The sequence below is a fragment of the Pristis pectinata genome, chromosome 15 (assembly GCF_009764475.1).
Source record: "Pristis pectinata isolate sPriPec2 chromosome 15, sPriPec2.1.pri, whole genome shotgun sequence".
Lineage (NCBI taxonomy): Eukaryota > Metazoa > Chordata > Chondrichthyes > Rhinopristiformes > Pristidae > Pristis > Pristis pectinata.
Window position 1 is genome coordinate 28,411,789 of NC_067419.1, and position 10,748 is coordinate 28,422,536.

Below are 10,748 nucleotides of genomic sequence, written 5' to 3' on the forward strand. Positions count from 1 at the left end.
ATTAAAACGCTTTAATCTGGATCCTGATCAGATCTCTCATGGTCTGTAGAAAAATTTCCATTGATTGGTGCTTTCAGATTGTCAGATGCCGGTACCCATGACTGAGTGGCTCTTCAAATCGCGCCGAGTCTCAGTAACATTGGCACCGAGTAGGGTCCCTTTCGGCGGGACAGCGCGCTGTGGACATCCCGTTGGAACTTTGTCATCCGCGGCAGTCGGTGAAACCTTTGGACTGGTCCACTTTACAGATGCTGTAATTCTCTGTGCTCGCTCTGAGGTTGTGGTAGCTGATGTTGGCTGCCTCAGTCCTATGTGTGGAGAAGGGGTGGGGCACGTTTGCCCTGATGGATGAAGCTTGGGGCTGAAATAACGTTATCGAGCCCAGCGGCGAAGATCTCGAACCCAGGGCGTCAGCACTTTATCATTCTCACAGGACGGACAAGGACTGGACCACTCTCCTTGCAACGACCCTTTCAAACCGACCCAAAGAGTCGTGACGGTCCCTCATCGGTGCTCATACCTCGTTTTGCAGAGAATCGTCGATAATAAATTATTTGATCACTGTAATTGGTCGGATTGTACATTCGATCATGCGGGTTAGATAAAATAAAACGATACCCTGTATTAATGAGACGGCAAGCTCGCTAAATTAGTGCAAAATTTATTGATTACTAAACATGAAAGACACCAAGCAAGACCTAAATATGTATTGGCTGTCTTTTCAATTACTTCTGTTATTAGTACTATTGATTTTGCTGCCTTGGAGATGAGAGCTTGGAAATACTTTTTTTGTAATAAATTCAGACAATTCACGTGGCTGCCAGATCCTTTGAACCTGCAGAATATCTTCAGCTTTTGTCTCAACTCATTAGGTTGGTCTTTGATCTCGGTTTGGAAAAGTGGACAACACTTAGGTTGCTCAGAACTCGGCAGTGAAGGAAGCAAGGGATCTACAGGTCAGTTGCCAGTCAGTTCTGATGAACAGCCTGGTCAATTAGCGTCCACCTCTTCCCAATCAAACAAAACCTACATGGTAGATGTGTGAATGAGCGAAGTGACAGATAAATCCATTACAACCGTATGTCGAGATGGTTTTACTAAGGCTCTCGCAATACTCCGAAGTACTGCAAAATCGGAAATAGTTTTGTTTTAATAGCACTTGTCTAAGATCAAGTGCTGTTTTACTCGGAACGCCATGCTTTATTCCTGAGAGTTTTGTCAATACCCTGATTCACAACAATCGTCATTTTTATTGTCTAAAATTCCATGTTGTTTCATTCAAAGTACTGTGTTAGATTACCATGTATTTCCTGATATTATTAACCTAATTATCCCGTTAGGTTTATTACACTGTACATTGGTCCATTAGCACCGATCTCACCAGTAAATCTCATTGATTCCCACATTCAAGCCCATTAATATCACCCAGGAGGATCTGAAACTAACAAATAGACATTAAAAAAAATAGACACACTGGAATGCTCCATTGATTCATATGTTTTTATATTTATTTGTGTTAGTGGGTTTCCATCTGTAATAATGTAATAAACTTCAATTTTAAAAGAGGAAAGTAAATGCCCAAATGAGGTACCCTTTTGGTTCTACGCAATGTGACATGTTTGCTGTTCTGCCTTTGCGTTGTGCAGACCGACTAAAATGAAGCACATTGAAGCGCATTTACTAATTTCATTTGTCTAAATTGTGCACATAGTAACTGGGATTTTATGTCCATAATTGAAATCCAGGATTTAATTAACAGCCAACTGCAGGTTTCAAGGACTCTCTAGCCAATTTGAACATTAGCTGTTTATTTAAAAACTCTCGTCTTTGTTATCAGTAAGTTTTGAACTTAACATTTGCATGTATTGGCTCAAAATGAGTCGGATAGTCTACAGAATCGGTATAAATGCAGAATTTGTAAACCCCCTAAATGTCGTTCTGGACTTTATTTCTTGGGGAGTCAGAAAAGTCAGCATTTAGTGCAACAACGAAGTATCTTCTTTCAGAGATGTCCATGTGTAATTTCGCTCTGTGGTTCTAGGATATGGTAAGAGGGATATCAACCAAAGGATTCTAAACACTGGTGTCTAAGTATGAGACATTTAAAGAAAATACTTTATTTTCTCATGAAGTCGAAACGAAAACACTTTCACAAAAGTTCATCAACATTCATTAACTGTTGATAAATCTGAATCGTGAATAATACTGAATTGCTTTAATTTCAATGTCATTTTAAGATTCCTTTGTCAAAAACCCTTAAGCACTTAAATACTGGAAATGATGCGATGAAATCAAAGAGTCGTTATCTTTAAACCTTACACGTTGCAGTTTACCTGTTGCACAGAACTGAACTTCAGACAAGGGAGCGACTCCAGACTTCCAAACATACTCATCCGACTTCCTTTCCAATAATTCGACCAGATTACTTCAATGAAATTGCATTTTCAAGAAGAGTAGACAATTCACTTCATGTTATTTCCCACGGAATTCAGCGGTTTAAAATGGCCCAAAATAAACCAGGGCTAAATGTGGTTTCCCATGAAATCCTACGATAATTAAAATGGAAACAGAACATCGCAATAATGGAAAGAACGGCCGAATAACACTGGTATGAATTTCCCGAGGTCTTGATCTTTATACTCAGACTGGTTACAGTTACTATCTTGCTCAGGATGTCCACAAAATGAACATCATTCCTCAGAAACTTTTACAGCAACTTTATCCTTTGAGTTTTGCTCCGAAATACTGGTCCCTTGGGAAAAGACACTCGAACCCATCTCTGCAAATGGTTATAATCGAGTTGACCGTTACATTTACCATTTTCTCTTTTCTGTGTGCCTATGGGAAGATCTTCGAGATGGATCTCTGAACACTTCAGTTCCAGTAACGACCTACATTGTTCCGAAATGCATCTCACTGACATCAATAGTGCAAATATTTTAAAAACCCGTATACTACAATTAATATCAACTTTTGATCGACAATATTTTAATACATTTTGGTGAGCATTTTGGGTCCAGTGACCATAATGTCATTAGTTTCAAGTTAATTATGGATAAGGACAGGTCTAGTCCTCTGGTTGAGGTTCTAAATTGGAGAAAGGCCAATTTTGTGGAAATGAGAAAGGATCTAGGAAGAGTGGATTGGGATAAGTTGTTTTCTGGCAAGGATGTGCTCAGTAAGTGGAAGGCCTTCAAAGGTGAAATTTTGAGAGTGCAGAGTTTGCATGTTCCTGCCAGGATTAAAGGCAAAGTTAACAAGCATAGGGAACCTTGGTTTTCAAGGGATATTGGTGATCAGGTTAAGAAAAAGAGAGCGGTGTATAGCAGGTATAGGCAACTAGGAACAAATGATGTACTTGAAGAGTATAGAAAAAGTAACAAAACACGAAAAAAGGAAATCAGGAAGGCAAAAAGAAGACATGAGGTTGCTTTGGCAGATAATGTGAAGGTAAACCCAAAGAGTTTCTACAAGTATATGAAGAGTAAAAGGATAGTAAGGGACAAAATTGGTCCCCTAGAAGATCAGAGTGGTCGTATATGTGTGGAGCTTCAGGAGATGGGGAAGATCTTAAACAGTTCTTTTGCATCAGTATTTACTCAGGAAACTGGCAAAGTGGATATGGAAGGAAGGGAAACAGGCAATAGTGTCATGGAACATTAAGAGATTAAAGAGGAGGAGGTGCTTGCTGCTTTACAGCAAATAAAGGCAGATAAATCCCCCGGGCCTGATAAGATATTTTCTTGGACATTGAGAGAGACTAGTGTAGAAATTGCAGGGGCCCTGGCAGATATATTTAAAAGGTCCTTAGCCATGGGTGCAGTGCCGGAGGACTGGAGGGTAGCTCATGTAGTTCCGTTGTTTAAAAAAGGCTCTGAAAGTAGACCAGGTAATTACAGGCCAGTGAGCCTGACATCAGTAGTAGGTAAATTATTGGAAGGTGTTCTGAGAGATCGGATATACAAGTATTTGGATAGCCAAGGGCTGATTAAGGATAGTCAGCATGGCTTTGTGCATGGTAGATCATGTTTAACAAATCTTGTAGAGTTTTTTGAGGAGGTTACCAAGAAAGTAGATGAAGGAAAGGCTGTGGATGTTGTCTACATGGACTTTAGTAAGGCCTTTGACAAGGTCCCACATGGGAGGTTAGTTCAGAAGGTTCAGTCACTAGGTATCCATGGAAAGGTTGTAACTGGATTCGAAATTGGCTGTGTGGGAGAAGACAGAGAGTGGTAGTGGACGATTGTTTCTCAGACTGGAGGCCTGTGACTAGTGGTGTGCCTCAGGGATCTGTGCTGGGGCCATCGTTGTTTGTTGTCCATATCAATGACCTAGATGATAATGTGGTAAATTGGATCAGCAAGTTTGCTGATGATACTAAGATTGGAGGTGTTGTGGACAGCGAGGAAGGCTTTCAAAGCTTGCAGAGGGATCTGAACCAACTGGAAGAATGGGCCAGAAAATGGCAGATGGAATTTAATGCAGACAAGTGTGAGGTGTTGCTTTTTGGAAGGACAAATCAAGGTAGGACATACACAGTAAATGGTAGGACACTGAGGAGTGCGGAGGAATAAAGGGATCTGGGAGTTCAGATACATAATTCCCCGAAAGTGGCGTTGCAGGTAGACAGGGTTGTAAAGAAGGCTTTTGGCATCCTGGCATTCTTAAATCAAAGTATTGAGTATAGGAGTTGGGATGTTATGGTGAAGTTGTATAAGACATTGGTGAGGCCAAATTTGGAGTATTGTGTGCAGTTCTGGTCACCTAAGTATAGGAAGGATATTTGTAAGATTGAAAGAGTGCAGAGGAGATTTACTTGAATGTTGCCGGGTCTTCAGGAGTTGAGTTACAGGGAAAGATTGAACAGGTTACGACTTTATTCCTTGGAGTGCAGAAGAATGAGGGGAGATTTGATAGAGGTTTACAAAATTATGATGGGTATAGACAGAGTTAATGCGAGTAGGCTCTTTCCACCTAGGTTAGGAGAGATAAGTATGAGAGGACATGGCTTTAGGGTGGAAGGGGAAACGTTTAGGAGGAACTTCTTCACTCAAAGAGTGGTGGGAGTATGGAACGGGCTGCCATCTGATGTAGTAAATGCGGGCTCACTCTTGAGTTTTAAGAATAAATTGGATAGATACATGGACGGGAGAGGTCTGGAGGTTTATGGACTGGGTGCAGGTAAATGTGACTAGCGGAATACTGTTTCAGCACAGACTAGAAGGGCCGAATGGCCTGTTTTCTGTGCTGTAGTGTTCTATGGTTCTCTTGTACATTTCCCATTCTTCAGTTCCCAATTAAAAATCCTACCTTAATGTAATTATGAATGATACATGAAGAGGCGTGTTGACACACATTTCTTTGGAAGAACCGGCACCGATGTCTGGAAGTCTTTGACTTTACTACTGGTTTGCATAATTTAGAACCTATATTTCTATGTGTTGCATTAATAAAGTTAAACGTCTTTACCAAATGAATGACCCTGGATCACTTCTTATTTAGCTGCGAAAGTGGAGACTCACAAAGTTTCCACTACTTTTATAGCATACGATTGGAATTATTTAGTTCTTCGCCTTCATTATCCCATTTTACGAATATCTACACTTTTCACCCTTACTGAGTTTGTTAAGATGGAACCGTTTTAATATAATGCCTAACTCTTGCGTTGTAATAATACCGGGCAGAGGTTATATGTTTCTTAGAAAAGTACATCAACGATGGAGTGTTATTTGATACAGAATGTTTGAAGTTTAGATACTTCTTGTTAATGAGTAGAAAGTTATCAAATCTTGACCATGAAATAACCCTGCTGTCATTTAATATGTATTTAGATTTGGGGTATAGTTTTCCGGATAATTTGCCTGCCACTTTTTTACATTTGCCGGTTGAACGTTGCTGTAGCCAGGTATGAAAGATTCAAGACGGTTTCACATGTACGAAATCTTCGAACGCCACGCAATGGCTGTAAATGCCAGCGGGTTTGGTAGAATAAAGACGTAAACTGGACAACAGGATTCAGAATACACATCCGCATTGTTCAGGATGAACAATTTGTTATAAAATGGACAATTAAGAAGTGGGCTCATTCTATAAAATGTGCCTTTATTTGAAATTGTTATTGTGGATTCAGATTCTAATAATTATTCAATGCTTGTTTCGGGGAGATACACTTGGCTCAACATTTAAACGTTGTTGTTTTAATCTTTATTGGAGAACATGGGTTTCTGTCAGTAATTCTGGCGGATTTTGTCAGATTGAATACCAGGAGAAAGTACTTGTCAGGAACTCCTTTCGGTAGAGGATTAAAAGCGTTAAACCTCATTAAGCATTTGGTCCTGACAAGAACAAACGAGGAATATGCCAACACTGGGGCCAATTAAGCACACTTAAATCCGCTGTCTGCCCCGGCCCGAAACATCAGATCTTTGGGACATGTTCAGTGTCGGTACCCGCCTGCCACCTTTCCGGGGCAGTGACTAAAAAACACTTATTAGGTATCGAATATAAAGTACTAAGAAGAAATTAGGTATGCTTCTAGGAACTGTTTTCCATAAGGAAATGCGATCCTTATGGAAAACAGACTTCGCAGATAAGACTTTGTGATAAATTAAAATTGAGGGGGAGAAAAGATTTGGCGATGGCTGAGAAAAGGCTTTGAAATTGTCCATTTTATAACAAAGTGAGAGGCTGAAATGGATTTAGGGAGCTTAAAAAATCAAATTGAAATGACGGCTTCAAACGGAAATTAGACCAACAGCCCCGTTTCGAATAATTCGGATCACCAGGCTGAAGCTTCAAGGAATATTGACAGGACGTGTCTCTTTAGCAGAAGAGAAAAACAGCCACCGTTTATCGATTCAGAAAATAGCTGATCATCGAAGGAGCCTTTCAGATTTCAACCATTATAAGGTTATCCAAGCGATTTCTGGTGTGAGTTTTGAAAAATGTCAGTGGCACAGGCCAATTCACTGGGATTAACAGGAGATTATAGTGTAATTTATCTGTCTTAATTTCCACAATTTTTCAAGGTAAACCCTCTTTTCCGAGGAATATAAAACCAATACCATGTAACAGAGAGTTACATTCTGCTGAATGTGTACATCATCTGACTACATCAGCAGGCATTTGCTCTGAAACGAGTAAAACTGTGATAAATGAAAGACATCTTTTGAATTTTTAAACAGCGGTTCACATTTGCTATTTTAGCCAAGGTTTTTGAATTCCGTCCAATTATCTCACTGGCCCTCATTACTGCAAGACAATCATAAAATGTAGGCAAATCGGGGCCCATGGCACTAAAATGCAACCTTTGCAACCTTCCACAGATGCAGGTAAAACACACACACACAAAAAAATTAAGATGTAGCTAGAAATGCTGCACTGCACAATTCCCCTCTCAAGAGCGTCTATTTCTTCTCTTGCACGATTAAAAATTGTCTATGGAATTACTAATATCACTGCCTACCTCAGGAATTTTGGTTCATCAAAGGACAACTCAGGTAAGAAGTTCTTAATATCAAGGGGTATTTCTAAAGTTTTATTGTATGAAAAGGTGATCCATTGTTAGTGATATGCTATCCTTTACAGTATTCAGTCATCGGTGCCTATTTCTGAGACCCGACCCACCATATTAAAAATGTATATTATTGATATTTAAAAAGAACAAGTACACTTGGACCATGTATGAAACAGTGAAAATTAGTGGTAAAAACAAGATAACAAAAAGCCTCTCTGAGGACTCAAGACTTGTCTCATAGTGCTTCAGAGACTGAAGTACTAATCCTTTGTAAACATTCATTGGATGGAAAGGTCAGCATTTATTGACCATCCCAAGTTGCCCACGAGGTGATAGTAAACTGCCTTTTTGAACCATTGTGGTCTTTGGTGAGATATTCCCATAGTGTTGTTAGTGTACCAGATGTTAATCCAGTAATTGTGAAGAAATGGTGATATGTTTACAAATCAGTGTGTGTTTGTTTGTTTCAAGGGAGTTTGTGTGAGTAGTATTCCTGTCCACTTACTGACTTTATCGTATTGCTATATTTTCATAGTGCATGCTATAAGGGAATGTTTAAGGTGCTCTGTGGATAACATTCAGGTGGGCTGGTTTGTCCTGGATGGTTCTGAACTTGTATTGTTGAAGCTGCACACATTTAAATGAGTGAACATTATTCTTTACATTCCTGAAATGTGGCTAGTAGATGGAAAAATGACTTTGTAAAGTCAGATGGTGAGTCATTTACCACTGAATACCCAGTTCTTGAAATGTTCCCATAGCCATAGTACTCATGAAGCTGGTGAAGTTAATTTTATCATTAATGGGGAAGTACAGAATGCTGATGATCTGAGTTTCAGCACTGGTAATGTCAAGGGATGCAGGTTAGGTGCTTTCTCATTGGACATCAATCGCCTGACCACTTAGATTATAAAAACATCCCCACTTCTGACCTTATGAAGCTTAGAACACTGCCCTCTAGGAAATCCTTCAGCAACATTCTAGAGCTGAGATTTGTGTGTTGTGACCCTGCGTGGAACTTGAACTTATGACAGTCTAATTTTTGGTCACTATCAGTTTGTGATAATCAAATTAAGGTACTGACCACAGTGTGAAAACAGTGCAATTATAGGTTACATAGATAGTTCAGTCTAGGTTAATTGTACAAGTTCCTAATAGGAATATTTACAATTACAAAACAATACTCAATACTACACTATAATACCATTTTAAAAAAATCATGCATCAAAACTCCTAATTGCTTTCCATTTTTATTAAACAATTGCAACTAGAATGTCAAAGACAACCCTGGTTGAGCTATAACAGCAACTTGCATTTATATAGCCCACAACATAGTAAAACATTTCATAAAATCTTCAAATATTAGGAGGTATTTTCCAACATAAAATATCTTTTGTGGTATTTTGTCCATTGAAGGTAGTTTCATAGACTTGGTAACTTGAAGATAATTGGATCTGATTATTCTTTTCAGGGAGAAGCATCATTTTGGACATCCCCTTGTAATAGCAAGCAGAATTACGTTTTTGGATGGCAGTTATCCCTTCTGGAAGTTATAAGTTATCCTTTTCAAGACTCACAAAACAAGCAGATTGATTTTATGAGAGGCAAAGTCCAGTCTCTTACCCCACACATTAACTAATGTTATACGCAACAATAGTAGACTTGAATGTGACCATTAGTCAATGAGAAATTCTAACCACCTGGATCATTAGTAAAATCTTTTGCCTATTGTTATCCATTTAATTGCTCACATCACTGTCTAATAAAAGGTTAATGCCCTCAGTGCCAGTGTTGCTGAGGAGTTGCAAAATATTGTTGGGATTCATGCTTGTACTATAATATTCTGGCATATTTACTACATAAGTAGCGACATGAATCAACAACTTGTCCACCAGATTTCTAATGCAAATGATCATAATGTGTTTATCCAACATTAAGATAAATGGTTTCATTCACTGCAGATAGATTCATTGATTTTTGAGAGAGACCTAAGCTTTATCTTTTGATTCTGAAATACATCAGGTCCAGTCCCCAAGTTACCTTAAAAGCTTCTTAACTGAAGTTCCTTCTTTTCCATTTCCGTAGTGCTACAGAAATTTGTATGAAACTGCAGTCACTAATGTAGATACTGACATTGCTGCAGATTTGTCTGCTTCACAGTCCAGTTGTTTGGTTTGCCTTTCAGAATGTGATAGAAAGAAACAAATAGTGCAAAGTTCCTGTGGAAGCAGCGAAATACCAGCTATTTGGAATTTAGATTTTTAAAAAGTAGTAATTTAACAAGAAGTATGGAATGTGTAAATATATAATCATATTGCTACAATTTTAGGGTAAACTATGTTCTGCCAAAAAGTCAAATTAGTTCATTTTGATCATCAAACACATATAGCAATTGCCATAGGATTCACAAGAGCATGATGATGATCTCGTCAATCCAAAAATATTATGATATATACAGTTTCCTATTATGTGAAGCCATATCAGCTCCTTTGTGGCACAAATGGTACACGCAGTGTGTAGCTGAATAATACCGAATGGGATTCCAGGATTCATCTTTGGTCTCTCCTGTGTTGGGTGGTCTCAGTTGCTGTGGCAGCAGAGATTCTACGAGGATCAGGCTCCAACAGACTCTGAAAAACACTGAAGAATATGTAGCCATTGCAAAATTTAGTGTAGGCTGAGATGCATAAAATCTAAAACACAATAAATCATGGAGTCAATGATGATTTGAACATGTCTTCAATGATTTATTTATATCAATATTAGTAATGTTTTTGTGAAATATTCTAAAGCCAAGTATTTGAAATAAGACATTATTTTGTAATAAGACATCTTTCATGACCAAATGAAAATAATTTCAAGTGGACCAATAATTTCAATTTTCTCTTATACATTCAATGCAAGCTTTCTAAAAATAATTTTTATATTATTTAATCTCAAACAGTAGAAAAAAGAACAGTATTTTCTACCCTATTAGATGCGGGGTGAATATTTTTACAACCTAAATGATCTTCATTAACATTATGCTTTAAATTTGCCAGGTGTGCCTCAGTTATTCATTGTCTGTATTCCAAACTATCAGAGCAATGTCTATTTTCTTCTCATCAGTCTTCAAACTGTTCCTAGATTCTAGTACGTCTTCATGGTGATTAAACCCAGACTTACCGGATCATAATTTCTGTTGCTGAACACCAAGAAAATTATTTTTGTGTTTGATAAAAGTTTTCCTCTG